We start from the raw sequence: 18,625 nt of genomic DNA on the forward strand, positions 1-18,625 counted from the left end.
TACACTGTGGCATAGAAATGAAATAGTGAACATGCATAACCAGTCATAGAGTGATCCTAAAATAATCAGACAGTCGGCTGCCATGATCTAGCAGCTTTAACTAGATGGAACGTTGCTGGGGGGATCCATTTGCTGGTCCCCAGCACTCAGCAAGAAAAAGCATTAATATGCTCTGTGGCATTTTTTTAGGTGCTTAAGAATTCCAACGAAGCCACAGTAATGAATGATCCTGCTAACCCTGGGCACCCTGAGAAGAAACATTGAGGATATACGAATCCTTCTCTGGAAGTTCCAGTGGCTCAGTGTCTTTTGTGATAAAGCATCACATTTCTTGTGGTTTTGGAGTGGCTCCCTGTTTGTTACCTCTGCATCTCAGTTATTGAAACATGGGCCCAGCCCAGCCTACCACACACAGCTGGAAGGCTGCAGGCCATGGTCCAGCTCTTCTAAAAGAACTGTCTGCCACAGGAAGTCCAAAAAAACTTATTGCTGAAAGCACGAGAACTGCACTATTTTCCAGAAAGCTGAGAATACAGAAAAACTCTTTCCCTTTTACATAACACAATATTCACAGTTCTGGAGGTTGTTACATCCCAGTTATCAACAGCTGTTCAATCATTACTCCCCCTCTAACCTCAATTAATATCCCATTTGATTGTGAGCGACAAAAGTGCTGATTTTGATATCTCATCCTCAGTTCTTGGAAAGTTTTGGAAGAGACTAAGTGAAGAAGGAGAATAAAGTAATTAGGTATGCCTTGAAAGGCTGCAACCACTAATGCTTATTTGCCCCCGCACATCCTAGGGTTTTTCCTGTCTGTCTGCTTCTCATCCTATCCCCTTTCTTCCTTTTGTTTCCTCTCATTGAAGTATTCTCCTTCCCTTTCCATCCCCAGAAACTACTTCAGATGCTAAAGTACCTATTTAATTTCTGCTTTGCTTTTAGCTAATCTCAAAACTTCATCACAAGCAAGATCAAAAGGACATAAAATAAAATCTCATTTCACATCCAACACTCAGACCACAAACTGGTGTGCAAATGTATTGGGCTTACTAATTTACACCGATCATTTAGAATCTATTAATCCTTTCAAAAATATTTGCTATCAACCAGATGTCAGAATGATTGGTAAAACACAAAAATGTTTATGATCCATACTAACCATTCACAGACTGATCACTATAAATAATATTTATGTACACTTCTAAAAAATACTGATATGACCAAACTGATCGCCTCAAAGCTTTCCCAGAAACCTACATTTTCTCAGACAGAAAGGACAGATAACTTGTGTCCCAAAGAACTGGATGTCAATGACTTGATGAGCAACAGAAAATGAATACAGAATTCACTCTTGAATACTGTAAGCACTAAAGGGACTTCTTCAACAACTGCATGTTATCGTCTTCAGAAGATAGCATTACACCACCTATATAGAGGTTTTTAAAATCTGCATAGATCAAAATATATCCAAATACTATGTAACTACAGAAAATCTCTATGTATGTTCAACAGCAATACAAGCATTATAGTTACTATTCAGTTCAATTATATATGCATTCACACACTCTTCCCTCCCATCTTTGTCCTTTCATAGCCCTTCCCCTCCTCTTCCTATCCCTTTGTTTTTTCATCCCTTCTTTTCTCCCACACACTTTCAAGAAGGCCCAGTTCAGCACAGTGTGGCATCAGCAGAGACCAGCAACAGCTGCCGTTCCAGCTACAACAGTGAGTGGATTTAAAAAAAAAATCAAGGGACAGCTTTAAAGTTTGGGAGAGCTGCTTAAACTGAATATGTAATAACTCTGCTGAGGATTTGGACTTTAGCTGCACTCAATAGGGGTGCTTCATTACCTACTTGTGGGAATGTCACTTGTCTGGGGTGAGGTCACAGCCTCCTGGCGGTAAATTCCGTATGTGCTGTTTAGCCCGGTCAGCTGAAAACAAACCGGCAGATGCCACCCTGATTTGCATCCAGTTGCTATTGATACTAAAGGGACAATATGTGAAAGACAGGAAGTATCATGTGGGAGCCACGCTTCACCAGTGTGAGGGGAAACGAGCCTTCACCTTCTTTATCTAATCATCCCAAGCAGAATTACTGAAATAGAAAAGTCTTCCACAGCAGGAACAGGGCAATCAAAACCAGTTTGGGGATGGATTTGACTCTTACTGGTTTATTGGTTATCCTAGGATTTCTGAGCCACTTGGCCTGGGGTCTAGCGGGGGGAGTCATCAGTAGTAAAAACAGCAACAGCTTAAACCTTGATGTGTGCTCTTCTGATGGAAATCACCCATACAAAGGATTCAGCCAAACAGTTTCCTTCTGCTCCTTTTGGGTTTGGCTATGTTACACTCCCATTGTGAAAAATTGATTCAGCCTGTCCAGGGGGAGACTTCACAAATTAGGAACTCCAGCTAATTCTCAGTAATAACTCTTTAGGTACATTTTACTCTCCCATACACATTTTCTGTTTCCCTGAAAAGACTATGCAACACTCACAGCATTCAAAGTCTTTCACTTCTACACCATTGTGATGAGTTTGGGTTTGTAAGTTGATCCCATTCCAACACAGTGTTTTGCAACGGTGTTTTCAAATCAACCTTTAGTGGGCACACCCATGCAGCCCTAAAACACATGGCAGGGTGGCTGCAGTAAAATACACACTGGTGTAGCTGCACTGCCACTGCTAATCAGAGCTTTTGTTACATTCTTAAACATCACAGATTGAACCTGTCTTGTCTAGAGGGGGTAGAGAAGTTAAAAATAATGAGACTTTTCACTGACTGAAGATAAACACAAACCAGGAGGAAAAACTGTGTAGACAGCACGGAAGGAAAAGCCTTTGGATTTCACCAGAGATTGAGGGAAGATCTTCAAAGCAGGGAACAAGGGCCCACTGAACTGCTTGAATACACACCAGACTTGGCTCCTTAAAGGCCGGGGTGAGTGTTGAGGGTAAGCACAGAGACACACAAGAACGAGAATATGCTTTGTCTTACTTATTTTTCTAGAGCATTATATGGCAATACTTTTCTTCCTTGGTCTCTTCTGTTTCACATTTTTCCATCTCACTACTCTTCTCCAAACTGACTCCACACAGTCTGTGTAGCCGTTGTCTCATCCCAACACCATTCTACTGCCTTCTAGCTCATGAAATCAAGGTGAAAAGCCAATCATACCTAACCTGCTTTGAAATTAATGAAGATTCCATTGTTACTTCCAAAGAGAAACACCATGTGCACCATAATTTCCATGTCCAAATAACAGGTAGCATAAAGGGAACTAGGGCTTATAGAAGGCAACCAGAAAGCATGAAAGGATTTTCCTGGAATCCATCTTAGACCTTTTGGTTAAGCAATGAGAGTAGATACAGACAGCAGAATGTAAGAATGTATGCATGTAAACCAGAGGTGATACTCTATTTCACTCATAGGGATTACCATAACAAAATCACTACTAAATATATGATGAAACACAACTACTTAGGGACATTAAAAAAATGCCATGTGCATATCTACATATATTTGCGCTAAAAGTTGCATAAAGTATATTCCCACCACAGTGACCTACATGAATCCCTTAGCAGAAGAAAAATATGAAAGGACCTGCAAGGAGACAATCTGCCCTCAGCAGATCAGGTATGAATGAAAGAAAAACAAAAACAAAAAGAAAAACACACAGACACAGTCCCTACAATTACAGGAAGCCAGCAAACCAGCAGTCAGAATCCCCACATGCTGCATAATATACTGTGCCAGAAGACCTGCTGGAAGATAGATATGGAGGTCAGTTGGTCTAACATGTCATTTATATGAGGTGAATTCCTGTTAATATCACCCTAAAGCCATAAAAAAACATCATGTAAGCAAACCTGATTCCACCCTGATTGACACAAAATTATTCTCTACAGTTAATCCAATGCAAACAGGGCCTTGACACACGAGCCCCATCCCCACACAGTCACAAAAAGTTCTTTCCATTGAACCCAGAAGGAACTGCATCCTGGCCTAAGGAATGTGATTGTGGCCAGAGTAAAAAGGCACCCTCCTGCTTAAGTAAACAGTTACACTGGCTTATACCAGCTGAGAATCTGTCAAATACCAACTTATATCAAAATATTCCTCTGAAATAGTTCAACATTCAAATTCCATATATATCAAATCCTTCAAAACGCTCATTCTAATAATAATAAGCCAGTCAGACTGGCTTATATGACACTGCTGTTCTCCAGAAGCTCCCAAAATCTGAGTCCTCATCTAGTTCCACCTATCAATTCAACAGGTGGATTTGGCCCTGCTGAGGTAAAATGCTGTGAGTGCCCTTAGCACAGCTACTACTCTGAGGAGAGGAAGTGAGGATTCACTGAGCCAGTTAAAACTATCAGAATGTAGATGGGCAACTCCATAATGTCTTGGCTGGAATTAGGCCATGACACTGAGGTTAACCCCCCCACGAGTCCAAAAATACCATGGGTTTTCACTAACCACAAATGGTCAGGAGCTTGGTGGAACGAGCCCATCCACAGCAATTCCCAGATGTAAGAGGCAGCAGAACAGTCTCTGGAATGGTGGGATTCCAGCTCAAAGTACCCATGGACACATCCATCAATCATCACCTAAAACTGGACAAAACTAAGCAAGGCTGCAAGATTGCTGCAATACAATCAGGGTGCAAACATCTGTTTAAAGCACAAAGACTTCCTAAAAGCTTCACCTCAGTAGTTCTGGAGCATTTAATGGGCAGAGCCTCTGTAGAACAAGCATCTCTGAGCAATGAGGAAACTTGCAGAACTCTCTGCCTCCTCCGCACTGGGACACTGACCAACAGGGTTTATGAAGTAAACAATTCAACAGCAGCCCTTCCGGAACAGCTCAGGGTGATGCACTAAGGAATTAAAGTCACATTTATTCCAGAAAAGAGTTTCCAGATAGGGAGCGCCCTGCAGTATTTTATGTCAATTTTCCCACAATGGCAGGTCCTTGGAGTAATATATAAATTCTCCTTATGCTGTGTAACAGTTAGTTGGAATTAGTAAACACATATTGTTTCATTAAAAATATTATGTTCCAGCACATTCATTTAATTTGCCATAAAGTATGGTATGTAAGAAATCACACCATTTGCAATAAATCTGAAAAGATATTAGCATTTTTGTTTCTAATACAAGATATTTTATGCAAGTCGTAAAATTTCAGTGGTATATGGAAGGGGTCTTAGTGAAATACACAAAAAAATATGACTATAAACAAGCCATCATTCTGGTAAGAGGAAATACAAACAACCAGAATAAAAATAGTTGATGCACAAAAGCCATAATGAGGGGGTTGCTCAAAAAATAACTTCTACTTTGAATGGTTTGGATGAAATACAAATTATCCACAGAAAAGTGTGGACTGGCATAAATGTTTGTACAAAATTATAAGTATATTTCTAGAAGTATGCAAGAGACAACCGCCTGCATGCTGCACAAGGTCCCAACAACGCTCTGCGTAAGTGCTAGTGCACAGAGTCCAAACCACTGCATTTTAATTACTATGCAGCCTCAGATATATTGCCTTTGATATGGAAATGTTCTTGTTCTCTCATCTTCACATACGGTCTCATGCACAGAAATCTTTATCTGATTCATAAAAAATAAACTAGAATCCAATCTCAACACCTGACCTCAGTGCTTAGAAGTTTTTTACTAAGCATGGTGTCACTATAAAAAGAATGGGTAATATTGGTGTAAAGTTAGATATTTGGAGCAACGATATGAAGGATTTGCAGTTAGGAATCAAATCAATACTGCACCTCTGAGGTTTTAGAGTTTCCTATTGCCTTATGTCAGTCTACCAGTGACTGGAGACACAATTGACTACACCTTTCTGTGTAGCTCAAGAAGAAAGAAAAAATATTTAAATGACATCCTGTCTTGCCACTGATGGAAGAGATGCAACTCAGCCACTTGCTGTATGGAATATGTTCTGAAATCTAATAAATCACTAACATCAAACTTTTCACCTTTTTTTACCTAAAATCGGATGCTACATTCTTGAACATATTTTAAAGATGTGCACTACAAAGTTTGCACAAGAAGCAAAACATTTCCCAAGCTTTACTTCAACAAACAGGTAAAATAAACATAAAAATACTTGAAATACAAACCCAGTACTTTCCTGTATCTTATATTAACATGCTGGCCATAAGAAGGCTAAAAAATTTTGCTTTGACAAATTCTACTAGTCACTCAGAAAAAACATTAAATACTCAGACCTATTTAGGTAATTCTCCTAGCTCTATAGAATTACATTCTCTTTTTCTAAAGAATATGATCTGTGTAAGCTCTCTATAGATGATAATGGCCCATCTGTAAATCATTTTGTTGCAGGTTATCTGTTTTTTATCACTGCTAGTACCTGTCTGTCCCTGATATGATACCCTTAAACACATTAACTTGATGGAATGCTTTGCCTGACTTCAAAAAAACATCCATTGATCCATTCTGCACTATAAAGGAATTACTGTGATTAACCTAGTTTAACAATATACCTAATTTTATCTTACTCTTTCCAATTCACAAGATTCAAGAAATATTTGATTGAATTAATTTCCAAGCAATGATTTTCAGACTTGGGACACTTAATTTAAGAAGACAAAACAGTAAACATAAAACTGATATGAGTATTTTAAAATATACAAGAAGAGGAGAGAAACGTCTGTGTACTGATTCTTGTTTCTTTAAGAGAAAATCCATTTTTCAGGCTCCTGTTGTACTAATTGAAAGAGAATTATTTAAAACTTCACTGAATACTTGAATATACGATGGGTATCTGTAGCAGTTTCACGAGTTCCAAAGAACTCTAGACTTTCTGAAAGACAGTAAACTAAAAATTGGCAGGAAATCTCTTACAATGATGTCACAAATATTTGTTGTTGCCACAGAATACTGTTTTAAAAGAACACCTACTTCTGTGCTGAAAAGGCTTTGGGAACGTGCAATTATCTGGTTTTATCACTGCAGAAATCGGCTGCTTTCCAGCAAATACATCTATCAGATCTCTGTCTTCTCTGCAGAGCTACATCTAAATAAATAGGCACGTATTTCAGGCAGGCATCACACCAGTCCAGTACACAGCCTTACTAGTGATAGAATTTTATGATGTTTTGTTGTTTTCATAACGTGGTGCAAAGGCCTGCAATGACACATGTACAGATACATACTGTGGGAGAATTCTGTGTCTAAAAAACTCCAAATGGCTCATACAAAAGAGAAGAAAATTCAGTTTCTGTGGTTTGGTAATAAGTCCCCTAAAAGTTCCCATTCTTGCTGTTCTACCTGAGGAAAAATAGAAAGTTGTGTCAATAAAAATTACACAAAAAGCCACTGAAAGGGATGAACAGAAACCAGCTTGCTACAGTGCCAACCTGAAACATGCACCTCTGTGTGTTTCGCTGCTACTTGACGAGTAGCACTTCACACAGCAGCACTTCTCTCCCGGGTTCTGACACCATGCAGAAACGTCTCAAGGCTCTGCCTCTGTGATTTACTGTACCAACTGAAATGTTTTAAAAATATGTCGCTCTATGACTGCAGTTGACATAGTTCACATATACACAAACACCCCTATTTACATAACTTTGGAAAACTTTAGCCATTACACACAAGGTCTGCCAAAGGAGCCCGCTGATCTCTAAAGTGACACTGTGGAAAAAAGGAAATATACAACATCCCATTGTATGGGGTGGAAAGCCAAGTGCATCCTGGCGTCTCTTTCCAAAGTAATTTTTGTTCTGGAAAGTAAATAAATAAATAAATTGATCGACTGAAGCCTTTGGAGTGTGATCTATACACTTCCAAGGCAGAAATCTACCCAAGTGTAAAAGATTGATAGATATGCTTCCTGAAGTGTTATCTCCCAAGGTGATCACAGTGTTTAGCAGATAAAAGAGGACTAAAGAAACTTTCTAATGCCAACTGAGAAAAAAAAAAAAAGTATTTGTTACTGCTATCATCATGAAAAGCTCTGGCCTTTATTGCCACAAGCTATTTTAAGGCCTCCAAGAACTGCAGGGATATGTGGATACTTTGTACTAAAAATACGATCAAAGATGCAAAAAACATGTCCAAAGAGATTTTTTTTTTTTCCTGTTGAGCAGAAGTAGTTCGGCGGGAAATGACCACGAACAGTTGTTGGCCACATATTAAAAACCACTGGCGAGGGAACAAGCACTGGCAGTTCCCACTTGTGAACAAAACCGAGCTGACAAGTGAAGGCAACTAACTTTGGACATCAGCTATTATTTCCTACAAGTATTTTCTGCTGCTAAGGCACTTGTGGCCTTACCAGTGAAACTGATGGGCTCCACTTTGTTTCTCTTGTCGCTTTCCCCGGTGCGTAAAGGCAAAAAAAAGGAAGAAAAGCAGCAGTTACATAAGTTGAGCGGAGAGTCGGGAACGTGCAGGGAGAGACAGCCATCTGTCTCGCTCCCTTTATGCTGTGTTATACACATGGCACTGGCTTGCACCCTGCCATCTAGCAGAGAAGGAAACCGAGGGAGCGCTGAGGCAGCCCAGTTCAGCCTCCCAGCAGAACCGAGACGGAGCACTGCGCTGCAGGGAGGAGGGAGGGAGGGAATAATGCGTTTAGCAGAGGATGCGAGACTGCCGACCAAAGGGCCTCTTAGGCGCTCATCGCTGAATGAATTAAAGTTCCCGGCGAGGAGGCCGGGGGAAGCGGGGCCACAGGAGTGTGACAGGAGGGAAGGGGCCGGGAGCCGCCAGCCCCCCGGGGACACGGCGGGCACACGTGTGGGGTTCCCGGCGCGGCCGCTCCGGGGGTCGCTGCAGCCCAGGGCCGGGCTGGGCCGGGCCGGGCCGGGCCGGGCTGAGCTGGGCCGGGCTAACCCGACCCGCCGGACCCGGCCCCGCTCCCCCTCCCCGGCTGCGGGCGGGCGGCGCGGCCCGGGAAGCGGCCTGGAGAGCGGCGCTGGGAGCGATGCCCAGGGCTCACCTTCCCCTCCCCCCGGAGACGCGCGCTTCAAAATGGTTTTGCAGGCGAGGCTGGCCAGGCTGCGCTCGGTGCAGGGCTTCCAAGAGCAGTGCCTGGGTTGGTTTCCGTATATTCTTTGGCTTTTAATAGCTAGCTGAGGGAAAAAAAGAAAGCATTATTGTTTTCTTTCTTTCCTTCTCTCATTGCCTATTCTAAATTTGACTCCAAAGTTTAAGCAGTTGAATTGGCTAATTCTGAATACAGTCTATTGAGAGACCAGACACAGCAGTATATCCCTGTATAGCAATAGATACAATGTGCTGAATTGGCAGTCTAATTATAAATGTGGCATTTGGACCTCCTTTCAGACCCAGTGCCACCTTACCTTATGAGGGAACTTCAACTACAGCAACTGTTCAAAACAAAATGCCATTACAGGATCAGCTTCACCCAACACTGGAACCAGCCAGGGGATTGTTTTACAAACAGCCTTTCTCACTTAACACAAGAATGTATTATAAGGAAAAGTTATGGATAGTGCAGAGTCTGAAGAAAACGCGTATGTAGTTTCTGCCAGGTGTCGAGCTACTTCAAACTGCAGCATACTCCAAATGACCTCATTATTTTCTTTTAAATGTACTCACTATAAATAATTATTCCTTAGTTTTACTAGAATGAGCTGCTAGGTACGCTTGCTGTTTATATTCCAAGCGTAGTGTGCATGTAACGTCATGAGCACAAAAACCCACGAAATATCCTGGCTCAAAACAAAAACCTGCAATAAGATCTTGCCAAAGAATCATGGGGTGCTGAAAAAAAGTTTTTTAAAGGGTCCTTTCCAGGGAAATGTTCGTATTTAATGGCAGGCTGCGTGCACATATCTCACATTCATTCTTATTATTTACTTTATGGTATTATAATGGCTTAATTAAATGAGTGGGCACAAGCACGTCAATAAAACAAGTCAAGTCAAGTCGAAGTCTCAAAACAGGTTTCAAAATTGCTCCATTACACGAATACAGAAAGGGAAATTCGTTAATTTTTGGACTTCAAACTCTGTTTGAGGGCTGGGTAGAACTGTTCTCCTGTCCTCACGATCAGCACTGAAGATGGAAATGGCAAAAAATGTTAAAGTGAGGGTAAAAGAAAGCAGCAGGAACAAAGTGCCGCTCGTGTGCCGAAGGCTATTTAAATTTGCTTAATAAACATATACCTTATCTACGAACAGCAGGCGAAGATATATTACTTTATCACAGAAAGTTTCACCTCTCTGTTTTTGGGAAACACCCCTAGGACAGCACTAATCTGCCGTCCCCAGGCTCCCACCGGGCTGCCTTTCCCTGCGGCCCCCCCTTCCCCCCCACCCCGGCCACTCAGACGCAACACTAATTGTCCTTTCACGGTGCCACTTTCACTCCTTCCCGTCCTTTCACAAATAACAAAACCGCAGCGAAGCCCACGGTGGGGCGGCCCGCAGGAAGCGGAGGCAGCGCTCGGGCGGACAGGAGCGGTGCCTGCCGTGACCTCCGGGCCCCGCCGCACGGCTCGGGCCGCGCCCGGGGCTGCCGGCCCGGGGACACGCTCCGGCGGCTCGGCACGCCTGGAAGTACCTGCTCGCATCGCGCCTGCCTGCTCTCCTGTCCCCTGGCTACACCCGGCCGCGACCCCGCCGCCGGTACACGCGTGCATGCATTACACGAGCGGGCAGCGCCGGTGCCCGCTCCTCCCCGGAGCAGGGCAAGCCGCAGAGGCGCGCTCATTAGCTCCCACTGATGATTCCTTTCAGGATCATGAATGGAACAATTGTCAAAAACTGCGGGAAAAAAAAACAAGCCCCGAGACTATTATATACAGACACAGCTTGTGTGCGCGCATGTGACAGTTGCAGGCAACCCAGATTTGGCCATAAACTCTTCGGCGTTATCCGAGATAAATCATCAAATTGCTTGTACGGTAAAAGAGGCTTCTTATCCCCAATCCAAAGAAATAAACAGCTTCCAAGGTAGTGAAACCCAGGAAAAGAACAAGCTCTCCACAAGACACACCTTGCCTCACTCGTATCCGGCAGCACCGCCTGCAAACAGCTGCGCTAGCTTGTTGCAACTGCAACTATTTTATTTTAAAAGAAGAATAACAGTAATAATAGTAAGTGAAATACTTCCTGAAAACTTACTTTGCATTTAGTTTAGGCACTATTCTTTTTTTCAGCTCGCAAAGGAAGCCGTTTTGTCCAGGTTAGGTATTGTCTACTTATGGATCAGCCTCTGGCTAAGGGTTTATTTTAATTTATGGCTTATGCATTCTTTTAAGGTCGATTTGCATGACCTCCGGCAAAGAGCTAAGGCAGCAAGAAATCCCAGGTCGACTGTTGCCACAAAGCGGCACGCATCTCCCCTTCCCCGGGTGTAAACAGAGCTCTCTGATGATGGACTGCCTTCTTCCCCCCTCCCTGTGTATCACGAATTAGGGCGCGATATCGATTTTAAAGTTTTCGGTATAACTTTATCCCGGGCTCTGCCGGCAGAGATAAGGCGGCGGCTCCTCGGGACAGCGCCGCGCCGTGGCCGAGCGCGGCACGGCCGCCGCCGCTCCCGCAGCTTTGTGTGCTCCCCACAGCCGTCCCCGGCCAACTTCAAAGCACTCACCCACCTCAAACTTCGCGCAGAACCCACAAGCACCACTAAACTCCCCTCGCCTTTCTCCATCCCGCGTCTCTCGGGGTTATCCGCCAGGAGAAACCCACGCGAGCACTCGGGAGCAATGACAGCAGCGCTCCGCTCTCAAAGATTTATTTCGGATTTTATTTTTCCTCTCTTTCTCTCTTTCTCCCTCTCGTGTTAGTTCCTTACGTACAATATCTTCCCGCACCATGTGTTCGCCTGCCGTGGGTGATCTTAAAATACAACGCTGATCTGTCACTACATTTTAAAATAAACTCTACTCGGGAAGAATGAGAAAGTGTTGTGATTTCAAGGTACTGGGGTCCCTTAACGTCTCGGAAACCTCAGGATTCAAACAGCCCCGGAAACTCGCACGGGGACGAGACTATAACTACTTTTCCCTAAAGAGAAAGGAGGAAAAAAAAAAAAAAAGAAGAAGAAGAAGAAGAAAGAAACACAACACCCTCGTGATATCAAAGTAAATAATCGTGCAGGGGGAGGCGGGGGAAGGGGTGAATTCAGCAATGTTAAAAGCTAAACAACAGATCTATCTCCGGACGCTGCTGCTTCACTCAATTGCAACTAATAACCCATTAAAGACAGCGCAGGGGGAACTGAATTCTCTCCTGCAAAGCGACATAAATCCAGCGAAAACCCATTAAACCACCGCCACCGCCACCAAGCCACGCAGCACTACACACCACAGCAAACAACAGGTATACAACACAATAGGGCTGGTTTTCCTGGTTACCTCCTCGGGATCCAGTGTGGCACAAAGCACTGGGAGAGCCTCCTTTTTTTTTTTTGCAACGCGCTTCGGTAATTTTCATTAAAAAAAAAAATTAAAAAAGAGGGAAGGAGGTGAAGGGGGGGAGGTAGGGGAGAGGAATAAATGGGTAGTAATTCGGTAAAATAAAATAAAATAAATGAACTAGAGTCTGCTGGTGTTTCTCCGGGCCATGGATGTGCAGGATCCCGATCGTTAGAAGTTTGCGGATGGGTTGCCTGGAGATTTGGTTACAATCAGGTTCATTTTTTTTTTTTTTCCTCCTGAAACAAGTGAAGGCGATGGTTACTGCTGTCAATCTTGGCAATCAATGTGAGCGGCCATGTCGTAAGTATTCAAAGCATTTCCCGTCGTGCAACATCAGAAAGTGAGTGGCCAGGGCATTGATCTGAGGAAGGCAAAAGGAGGCAGGGCTCCCCCGCCCAGACAGCACAGGCAAGATGAGACAACACAGGGAGAGAGAGGAGGGAGAGGGGAAGGGAGGGAGAGACACACAGAGGGAGAGAGAGAGAGAGGCTGGGAGCGAGCGGGGAGAGCAACAACTGCGGAGAAAGTGAGCACAAAACAGAAAGTGAAATCGGCGCGGGCTGCCAGCCGCATCCCCGCGCAGCTATCACCACTCACAGGGCCATTAGACACATGAAACCCTACACCGCTCCGCTCCCGCTAATGACCACTGATTGCCCGGAGTGGTGAGGAAAGGTACTAGAAAGTTACCGGGGAGGGGGTGCGAGGGCGGGGCGGGGGCCGGAAAGGGAGGAGGGGGAGCGGGGGGGTCCCGGGGGAGCCGGTTCGCGGGGCCGGGGCGGCGCGGGGGGGGGAGCCGTGTCACACGGGGCCGGCCCGCCCTCCGCCCTCCCTCCCTCCCTCCGCCCGCCGCGCCGCCGGGGGACACACACGCCGGGAGAGTCCCGCCGGCTCACGGGATACACCGGGAAAATAAAATTAACAAGGGGACAAAAAAAAAAAAAAAAAAGATCTGGAGAAAAGACGATGGGCAGGAGGAGGGAAGGGCTGGCGACGTGGGGCGGGAGCGGGGACGACGAGAGGGAAGCACTCAGCAAGCGCTTAGTGACAGCTGATAAATGGGTCTCTGAAGAGCCCGATCCCACAGCACTGCCGGGAGGGGAAAAAATAAAAAAAATATATAAAAAAAAATTTAAAAGGGGGGCGGGGGGAAAGATGAAATGGAAAGTATAAATTACACCAGAGATGGGAGTCCAGCCACAGGGACCCGGGGGAGAGGAAGGGGAGAGAAGGCACTCAGAGTCCACAAACTACTTAGTGATGGATTCAGCAGAAAGGTGAAAAGTGAGTGCAGTGAAAAGGGAAAGACAGGTACGGCCGGAGAGAAAAAAACTGATTTAGGACGGACTCGAGCTGAAGTTGGGATTCTCGTGGCGACGACGAGAAATTTTAGCAGCGGCAATATATAAATATCCCTCTCTCTGCCTACCAAAAGGCAAGAGATAAGGACTGGAATATCAGCTTGAATACCAATTTAGGAACTCACGCTCTCTTGGAAGTGCTAATTGGGGGGTGGGGAGATCTGGGAGAAAGAAGGGAAAAACTATAAGGAGCTGAGGAGAAAATCAACCAGTGGCAGAGTACTGCAAACCCAAGAAAGTCTCCCTGCTGTATTCTTGCATTCCAAAGGTAAACATAAAAGAGTCTTTCAAACTGTCAGGGGCCCCGCAGATCAGGTGGGCAAACAGCGCTGCAGAGCGAACGTCTCCCTCTTTTGATATTATTCACACCTAGGCTAAACTGTTGTTAAGATGGGAGTGCGGAAAGCAACCTCAAGCCCACAAAATGAGAGAGAGAAGTTGTTGATTCATCTCTGTATTTTTGGCACTTTCTCCCCATTTTCCAGAAGGCGCCTGGAACAGTTAGTAACAGACAAACTTTTTAATTTTAAAATAGCTTCATAACTTATAGAGGCCAAAAAGACGAGGAGAGAGCCTGATTTCACTTTCCTTCTCTCTCAAATAGAAATTTGCAGGCTAGGTTAGACCCAGAAGCATACTCAGCCCCACTGCGAATGAACCTGGCTTCAGCAGGACGTGATGAAAATTGAACATTAACGCGATGGCACAGGACAGATATGACCTGGCTCTGACTCATTTTGTTAACAAGCTGTAAAACTCGACACACTGCTGGAGGTATGCACGTTGCATCCTCTGCTATCCGAGGTACTATCGCCCCTCTTGAGCCGAGTTCAGAAAAGAGGAGTTATAAGTCAGAACCTCTTGGAATAGCGGACCTGTTTTATACAACATTTTTGGCAATTCCACTACAATAAAAGGAGTAACCAAGTCCTATTCGGCAAGTAGCAAGCACCTTGAAACAGAACTTTATAATTATCTAGTAAAGCTTTACCGTCAAATTAGCTGATGAGGGCATAGTAGCTAATTCTCATACATTCTTTCAATTTTAATAAAACACACTAAAAAAGTGACATTCAGAGATAAGGGGAAATTGTATGGTTGTAAATACTGAGTTTGTATTCACCTGCATTCGGCTAATTCAAAGTATTCACCTTGCTGCAGTTACCCGGTGTATGAAATTCACAACAGTAAACAGCTGCCTTTCGAGATACTACTCTGTCATTTTTAATCTTCAATTATAAGAATTCCCGTGATTAGCCACTAACGCATTCCTTGTAACACATTTAAACCTGCTGCAAGTAAAGGAAATACCTTGACTTTTTGCACAACTAGTGTAGCTTTGGCACGCAAAAAAGATTTTTAAAAAATTTAAATGAGCTATGTAAGAAAAGAGATATAAATCAGAATACAAGGACGAATAGTCTGCCTCAGTCTGCAACTCTAGTAATTTGTTGCTGGAAGTTTTTTTCTTCCAAGAAACAGAAAGGAAAAAAACAACCCAAGCCTTCCTCAAATGTAGTGCCTTATTAAATACGAAGCGGGAATGGGACAAGAGATAATTAAGGCATCAGATGAATCTAACCGCCCCCCTAGCTCCAAATCGGGGGAGCATCCCGCTGCACACCCGAAATTCCAGTGCAGGGAATGACACTGGGCTGGGGCAGGACACGGCAGGGATGCGGCCACGCTGCCATGCGGAGCGCAAGGAACGCTCCCCAGCTTGTTGCTTCCCCTGTGTGATCAATTAAGTTACAGATGTAACTCAGCGCCGGAGAGCGGCAACTTCTCGGCGGCAGGAAAAGAGGATTCCTTGGGCATTGTATGCAAATGTGAGTGTGTGTGTGTGCGCGCTGCACCGGGATAATTGTGATGCCCTCTTTGTTTGCATAAGTGAACACCCGCCGTGCGGATCCGTATACACGTGCCGAGAAACAAGAAAACGCTTTCACTTGGACCGTCACCCCACTTTTAGAAACCGCGTTTGGAATGACTGCCCTCGCTTTGGCTTCATGAGGGCTAAAGGCAGGCAGATGTTGAGGAGGGATGCTGACCTGCTGGGGATGCCTGCACAGGGAAGGGACCGCAGGCGCTCACATCAGCTCGGGGCACTTACCTGGGCACAGCTGTCATGGCATTTTGCGCCGTGTGTCTCACCAAATGCCTTAAAGTAAAGCAATGTTCAACAAGCGAGGCAACCTGTCTGTGTGCTAAGTTGTACGTACCGCATCCTTAACCTGAGCAGCAAACCTGCAACTCCTGCAGAGTTGGCGGAACAGTCTCAGAAGTTTTGGATTCAAAGGGCGAGAAATTTCACTTTAAAAGTCATTCACCCGCTTCTAAACTGCCCTCTCACCCCAGTTAATACCGGACAATTAAGAGGCATGTTTATAAATTCCCTCTGCGGACACTGTCCGACAATGAAGGCTTGTTACAGGCTTGCTAAAGACGTTCAGAGAAACTTTTGCGAAATAATCAACAGCATCTGAGAGAAAGCTAAAGGAAAAGAAGTTAAAGCCTGATAATCTGATTGGGGAAAAGTTTTGTTAGACTAGATAGAAGTAAATTACTGCACGTTTCTTCAAAAGCAAACCCATCAGCTGATACGAGTTCCCCTAGAACAAGAACCTCTGACGAACTCCTCCAAATTTAGGGGACGTTTGCATTTTGTAACACTCAAAGCTAAAGATCTGCCTGAAAACAAAAACTCTGAATTCCTTACAGCGTCATCTGCCAACAAAATGTATTGTCTTGGCAGAAAAAAGGATCAAGGAGATTTTAATTTCATTTTAAACTGTGCATCATCTTGATAGCGAAGGAAAAAGCCGCAGCAACAATCTCCCCGCTCCACGCCCCCGCCGTTCAAAAAAAAAAAAAAAAAAGGAAGGGGGGGGAAGAGAGAACTGGAAAAACCACATAAACTTTTACAAAGAAAATAAAAGCAAGTTCGACATGAAAACCCCTTCCTGTCTCGGAAAGTTCATTTTAAAGGTCCCTTCTGTAAATCTAAAGTGCAAACACCAGGCTAAGGTAGTGAGTGGCTGGAATTTGCATGCTGATAAGAGAAGGCTGTTGTACTTACAGTGACAGAGGGCAGGCTGCGGAAGAAAAGCTGTTTGTGTTAGCCTGAGAGTCACCCAGGGCTGCAATGAGAGGAGAAGAGAGGAGTGGGAGTGCCAAGCTGGATACACCTTCACCGCATCTCATCACATCTGCCAGCCTCTCTCTCCCTCTCTCTTTCATTTCCACATTCCCTTTGTTCCTGAAAAAAAAATCTACACGTCACATCAGTCCCCAGATGCAGTCTACACCAAAGAAAAAAAAAATGAATAATTCAATCAAACTGTGCATAGTCTCTAAGGCAATAAATCTATTGCACTTAAAGAAACGAAGGGTAATTACCGCTATAGAATTAGAATAAGGCCAGAGCGCGCAGGGATCCCAGGGTCTGTAAACTCCACGGTCAAATAAAGTTTCATTTATTTAATCCTTTGACAACCCCAATGTAAACTAAAGGGGAGGATCAGAACTTATTCCGGTTGGGTTTGAGAACGCTTGAAGTGAATGTTATAAAAGGAGAGCGCCCGTGGTCTGTGACAAACACAATGCAAGGGAGTAGAAGTGTTTCACTACATCACCTCCAGGGTCCGTTCCCCCCTCCCTAATGAAGAGCAGACCACACTCCCACTTCCACCGGCTCCTGCTGCTCGCTGCAAGTGCAGCGGGGATCGCTGGCAGCCAGCAGCCGCCTTACCTGCTCCCGAGCGCCAGCACAGCCTGACAAAAACTCAGGGGAACCGGCAATTTTGTTCCACGCTCTGGCGGAGAGAAGCCTCGGGGGATTTGCACCGGCAAGGATTGCCTCGGAACGGTGCCCCCGAGCCGCGGATGTGCGCGGGGCTGAGGCGGGGGACTGCCCGCCGGGGGCGGGGGGAGCCCGGCGGGAGCGGAGCCCGGCGGGGCGGGCGCGGCGGCGCTGCCGGAGCGCGGTGACGGACGGACCGGCCGGGGCGGGCGGCAGGAGCCGCGCTGCTCCCGCTGCCCGGAGCGGGCTCTCCCTCGGCTCGGAGGTAAGCTGACTCTACATTGTGTTTGTCCCCCCACGGGTACCCCGGGTGCCAGGGGCGCGCTGCTGCGCTAACCAGGGCGGCGGCTCGGGGCTGTGGCTCAGCTCCTCGGGCCCGAACCGAACCGGAGCTTAACGTCGGCATCTGCCGCTTTACACTCTCCATCACATTCTTTGCAAACTTCTCCTGAGGGGCTGGGGGAGGAGTGATCCGGAGAGGGGGAGGGGGAAACTAACCCCAGGTGAGACCGCGCTCTTGTGATGCCGCAGAACCTCGCTCCGATGCCGCCGGGCTCTGCGCCGACCGCGGAGGCTGAAACACCTTCCGCCGGCGCGGAGCATCGCGCACCCCCCGTCCCTGCGCCGCTGTAGCAGCAGTTTGATTTATCCGAGGCATTACCGGGACTGTTATTCCAGGGAAGGCAGAGCGGAGCGCGCTCCCGGCCGCCCGGGCCTGTCCATGTGCTTACCGCGCCACCGTGAGGCGGCCGTGGGCCCCGCACCGAGCGCTCCCGGGGCAGCCGAACGCGCCGCGGCCGCGGGGACCCCGCGCAAGGCGGACGGGGCCGTGGGGGCTCCGCCGCGGGCAGCCCGCAGCGCCCGGGGCTCCGGGACAGCGCAGGCCGCTGCCTCCCGCCCGCTCTCGGGGGCCGGAGAAAGACAGGGAGGATTTAAGGAGAATTGAGGAGATGGGAATACACAAAGCGAAAGCACCGCACCAGTGTTCTCCTTAACCCCCTGCCCCGAGACT

General features: G+C 45.9%; 1 protein-coding gene across 3 annotated transcripts in view; it reads right to left on the minus strand.

The window, feature by feature from the left end:
• The window catches only part of SOX6 (SRY-box transcription factor 6), a 370,303-nt gene extending 352,609 nt beyond the window's left edge, over positions 1-17,694 (minus strand). For 2 of the 3 annotated variants that reach the window (XM_030950423.1, XM_030950421.1), the window contains exon 1: positions 12,388-13,115. The gene's annotated coding sequence lies outside the window, so the exon portion shown is untranslated. Of the gene's footprint in view, positions 1-12,387; positions 13,116-16,890; positions 17,071-17,562 lie in introns of those variants that run through there. The other variant, XM_030950420.1, reaches the window with a different exon arrangement.
• Positions 17,695-18,625: the final 931 nt, after the last annotated feature.

The sequence above is a fragment of the Camarhynchus parvulus genome, chromosome 5, assembly GCF_901933205.1.
Source record: "Camarhynchus parvulus chromosome 5, STF_HiC, whole genome shotgun sequence".
NCBI lineage: Eukaryota > Metazoa > Chordata > Aves > Passeriformes > Thraupidae > Camarhynchus > Camarhynchus parvulus.